This window comes from Dromiciops gliroides, chromosome 1 (genome assembly GCF_019393635.1).
Source record: "Dromiciops gliroides isolate mDroGli1 chromosome 1, mDroGli1.pri, whole genome shotgun sequence".
In the NCBI taxonomy this organism is placed as follows: Eukaryota; Metazoa; Chordata; class Mammalia; order Microbiotheria; family Microbiotheriidae; genus Dromiciops; species Dromiciops gliroides.
The window spans coordinates 307,274,486-307,280,224 of record NC_057861.1 but is presented as its reverse complement, the minus strand read 5'-3'; positions in this window follow the sequence as shown (position 1 = coordinate 307,280,224).

Below are 5,739 nucleotides of genomic sequence, written 5' to 3'. Positions count from 1 at the left end.
CATAGTAGATAGAGAGCCAACCTAAGAGTCAACTTGAATTGACTTGAACTCAGGTTCAACTTTCACTTCTGATACACACTAGCTTTGTGACTGGGTAAATCGCTTAACCTTTCAGTGGCATAAACGGCTCTCTAAGACTTGCTAATCTGCACTGGTAGCAGGAGTTTACTCACTGGAAATTGGAGTTCCCTATACCACTGAAATCAAGGGTCTGGGCACACACAACCTAACAACATTTGGTTCATATGCTCAGCAAAGCTAACTTCTTCAGGATCACCAACTGTTCAAACAGGTGCTCACAAACTAAAACTATTCTAAAGTCAAAGATCTCTAAACTTCCAGTTGTCAGAATCACCTCAGGATCTAACCTTTAAGCACAGGTCACATAGATCTGGATCTCAGAACTTCCTCACTTCTCACCTGGATGATTTTTAGAGTCTCATGATTGGACCTCAAGCGTCTAATCAGTCCCCTTTCCAATGCAACCTCTGCAGAACTACCAAAATAATCACAAGTCTCATTATAATTAACCCCAGATCAAGAACCTTCTAGGATAAAATATCAACTCCTCAGCTTGTCAGCAAAAGACATTCACAGTCTAGCTCTAGTCTGCCTTTCCAGGCTCATTACACATCACACCTTTTTAATACATTCTACGTGCTAGACAAACTGGTTTATTCCCCCATTTTCAACATTCTATCCTTCCATTTCTAACTGACATGCACTTCTTCCTCACCTGACCTTTTGAATATCTAGATTCCTTTAAGGCATCTTTCATCTGCTATCCCCTTGAGAAGACTTGTCTGATTTCCCTAGATGTCAATGACTCCTTTCTTCCTTAAAATAAATGTATATGTTTTCATATTAAAGTGTGGCACAGTAGAAAGAATACTGGGTTTAGGATCAAATGACCAAAGATGGAATCCTTCCACTTAATATAGGGGTTGCATTGATTAAGGCAATTAAACTCCATGTGTCAGTTTCCTTATTTGTAAAATGAGCATATCGGAACATATTATTGCTAAAATTCCTTCATACTTTAAATCAATGTTTCTATGCTCTGGCGATCCTTGTATATCCCAGGGGAATATAATCTCCTTGAGGTTAAGAATGGCTTTTCATTTTGTTTTTGTATCCCCAGTGTTTAACACAGTTCATAATACACAATAGGTGCTTAGTCAATGCTCTCTGGATTAGACCAGATTCTTTGCCACAGTGGAGACCCAGAAAGCAAATCTCCCCTATAACCAAATGAGATGTCGTGGGCCCCTGCTTTTCATGCCTGGGATACAGCATTATTAACAGACTTAAGGATCTAAGAAAAAACTCAAAACCTTTCTTATTTAATTCTCTTTATCAACAAAACGGGATCCCCAATCCTGAACCCAGGTAAGCATCTAGGTTAATTCTGAAATGTGTCACTCTATTCCACCTGCTGTAGTTCCTTTCCAATCTTACATTTCACTATCTAAAGCAACAACCAAGTATAACAACAACAGAGCAAGTAACCAATAATGGTTTACGGCAACAGTGTAGAGCACTAAAGTTGCTTTTCTATGAATATAGATTATTACTTTTTTTTTAACATGGCAAGTAAACAGATGCATAAAGATGCATTATTTCAGCAGTATAAGAAGACTTGCTATAAGCATAGTGCTTTTAATTTGCTTTTATGATTACTTGTAATTAATTAGCATCAAAAGTAAATTATCAACATCACTAAAAAAACTGAAATGGTACCAGCAACTGCAAGTAGGGCACTCCAGGAATGATTCACTGGTTCATCTTTATACTTAGGTGGGGAAAGGGAAGCATGTTTTTAAACTATGCTTAAGTGATAGTGCCAAAAGCTAGTGACAGTCCAAGGAAAAGGAATGAAAAGGCAGTTACATAAGAAGGAACAGTTGTTGAAGGACAAAATTGTGTCAAAGGGTAAAAACGATGCCCATAAACAGTAACATCACTATGTCAGGTTAGGTGAGGGATGAAAGTTTGTCTTTAAAAAAATGGTCCAGCCTTGTGAAACAAGAGGAGTTTCATATGCTTCCCCAATGCCATCAATCTCCAAACCAAACTCATAAAAGAAAGACATTTTGACAAGGGCTGGTATTTTTAACAAGCTCTTGCTGTTTGTCACCATCCTCCTCTCTCTCCTTTAAAGATAAATGATGGAATTGCTTTCTGTGCTTTGGTCCATCTAAGACAAACTCACAGGTACAAACAAGAGAGCTCCTTGACCTCTCTCCATTTCCCTTGACATTTACTGTCTTGGCTGGACCTGCTGTGAACCTCTTTTGCTGAGCAGGAGTGATGAGAAAAACAAGAAGGCAATTTGTTAGTAAGCAGGCAACTCTCTCTGTGAGGACTATGTGCTGGGACTCAACAGACTTGCCTGGGTCTGTCTCAATAACAAGAATGTACTTGAACTGGGGGCTCCATTTTTCCAGCACTATTAGAATTCAACAACAGAAGGGGAAAAATTGAAAACTGAAGTCTTCCTTCTTGCTTACTAAAAACTCTCCTATGAGTTCAATAGCTCTCACAATGGGATTATTGAGTTCACAACAAAGTTAAATGGAAGAAATAGATTTACTTCTAATACCTTTCATTCCATGACAGGCCTTCAAAAGACACCCAATTCTTTCACGTTTCTGATTAAGCGCCTGAAATGGAACTCTGTTGCTGTTTCTTCTAAATAATCTAATGGTGAGAATAAAAAGTTACATCTATGAAAGTCTGAAAACCATGACAGATTTTTATTTATGGTTACTTCAGTATTGATTAAAGTACATAAAGCAAATTGCTTGAGATTCGAGAGGCATCTAAGCTGAGGATGACCTGGGAAACATTCTTGATTATCTTCTATTCCTCCAGGGATTCAAGTTCAGATAACTATGCTACTACCAGTGAACTTTGCTGGTTACTAAGGAGACAGCGTCAGAGTTAACAGTCCCTAAAGAGGAAATGTTAACACTGATCCAAGGATGCCTACATTGCAGGTATCCCACTGGATAAATCTTCACGAAATCATACTGAACGATGAAATATTAGTCAAAGTTCAAAACACAACAACTATATTCTTGCTTAAATGTTTAAATTAAGGGTTTGTCACATGCACTGAATTGCCACAGTCATTCACAACCCCACAGCTGCCAGGGTGGAAAGGATTGGGTGGGGGGGGGTTGGTGGCAAAGAGAATGTAGATCCCATAAAATTGCTAACTAGAATATTTTTACACTGAGATTTTCCAGTCTATGTTATCAACAGTAAACACATATTCCCATCGCCCCAAGCTTGCTGCTTGCCAAATCCCTCTTTGGAAGGTCCCACCTCCCTCCCCCAAATACAGAAGGGCTCAGAGTCACAGAGTGAGAAGACCCAGGGTTTTCTCAAATGTTTATTTTTCCACCAATGGGAGGGAAATGGTTAGGTCATTTCAAGGCAGAATCAAAGAGATAAAAGAGGCCTTTGCTTCTTGGGGCGGGAACCACTTTATTCAGTGACATTCATGGAATCTACCCAATATGGAAATACATGTCAGTGCTCCTATCATCATGGCCCATTTGCAATCTGGGTTTCTGAGGAAGACAACACCTTGGCATTTGTGAAAGTCTCTATGGCTCCTATGAGCACAATCGGGCCTCTTAGCTTCTTTTCAGTAAGTGGCTTTTCCTTCTTTGGGTCTAGGGAAAGGCAGGCACAGAGATGAAGATAATTTAATTCAACAATTATTTTAACAAAAATACAATGCCTGTCCTCAGTGAGCATCCTATTAAGTTTTACCTTTTAGGTATCACACCAATCAATCAACAAGCACTTATTAAAAGTCTCCTATGTACCAGGTACTGTGCTAGGTGCTGGGAATATAGACAAAAATGACACAAATCTTGCTTCCCCACAAGGAGATTACATTCTTGTGATGATCATATCCAAAACATTGCAATTCAAGGATAGGGGTGACATCTTGGCATTTATTTTAAGACTTAATTGAAGGAATATCTAGGTGGCGCAATGAATAGAGAGAACCAGCCCTGGAGTCAGGAGGACCTAAGTTCAAATTGTGCCTCAGACACTGGATGTGTGACTGTGGGCAAGTTAACTACCCCCAATTGCCTTCTCCCTCAACCCCTCAAAAAGACTTAATTGAATCTTGGTGGGTTTTCATTTTTTTCATTACAGACTGTCATTTATTCTTTTATTATTATTATTATTATTATTGGACAATGAAGGCTAAGTGACTTGCCCAGGGTCAGAAAGCTAGTGAGTGTTAAGTGTCTGAGACTAGATTTGAACTCAAGTACTCCTGAATCCAGGGCCAGTGCTTTATCCACTTCATCACCTAGCTGCCCCTGTCATTTGTTTTGTTGTTGTTGTTGTTGTTGTTGTTGTTGTTCTGGGCTTTTTTGGTGGGGCAGTGAGGGTTAAGTGACTTGCCCAGGGTCACATAGCTAGTAAGTGTCAAGTGTCTGAGGCTGGATTTGAACTCAGGTGCTCCTGAATCCAGGGCCATTGTTTTATTCACTGTGCCACCTAGATGCCCCTGTATCATTTATTTTTAATAGCTAGTTATTTGGTTTGTTTATTAGTGAAAAGGCGGAAGCAAGTACAGAAATGCAAAGATTTTTGTTCCTGTCTGTTTCAATTCTAAAAGCATTGTTATTGTGGAAATAGTGAGTTTTGTTTTTTGTTTTTGTTTTTTGACTCTCAGGATCTAGGTTCAAATCCTGACTCTGCCATATGTTACCTGTATGACTTTGGACAAATTATTTAACCTCCCTGAGCCTCAGTTCCTCTTGTGGATAATGGACTAACTGATGTACTAATGTTTATTCCAGCTCTAAATCGATCCATTTACTGATACTTAATTTACTAAGTGCTAACTATGTGCAAGGTATTATGTTGGGAATATAAAAACAAACTGAAAAACTATCTCAAGGGTCTTACATGCTACTGTTTTTACTTGCAAGTGATATATGACAATCGAATCCCAAGGATTTGGAATGTGAAGTTGGAAAGCAATTGAAAGTGTATGCCCAAACTCTATTATATAATAGTTTATTTAGCGTGTTAGGGAAAGAGAGAAATCCTTGGACTTCTCATGGGGAGAAGGCATAGCCAGAGGCGTAGCTCTGAGATACCTATCTCCCCAAACTCTATTTTAACCTTCCTATAAAACAATAGTTGATACCTATGCCTTGGGATTGACCTTATAGAGGAGACAATTCTGTAATTAGGTCTTCTTGCCACTATAACACTGAAATGGTTGGGAAAGGGGTGCAAGAGAGATCTGCTTTTTATATTCTTAAGAATAATAATAGCTAACAGTTACATAGTGCTTACTACATGCTGGGCTCTGTATAATTATCTTATTTGATCCTCACAACAATCCTGGAGGCTGGTACTAATACTACTCCCATTTTACAGATGAGGAAACTGAGGCAAACAGAGTTAAGTGATTTGCCCAGGATAATATAGCTGATAAGTATCTAAGGTCAGATTTGAGCTCACATCTTTTTTTTGTTGTTGTTTTACTCCAAATCTACTGCCCTATCCATTGTGCCTCCAGCTGCCTCTAAAAGGTAAGAGAAAGTAAGCTTCCTGTAAGTAGGAATAGCTTCATTCTTTGTCTCAGCTGCTAAGGTGAGTTTTGTAAAGTATAGGTCAGACTATAGGTCTGATCTCCAGTAACTCCCAATTACTTCCAGGGTTACATATAAACTATTTGGCATTTTTAAAATT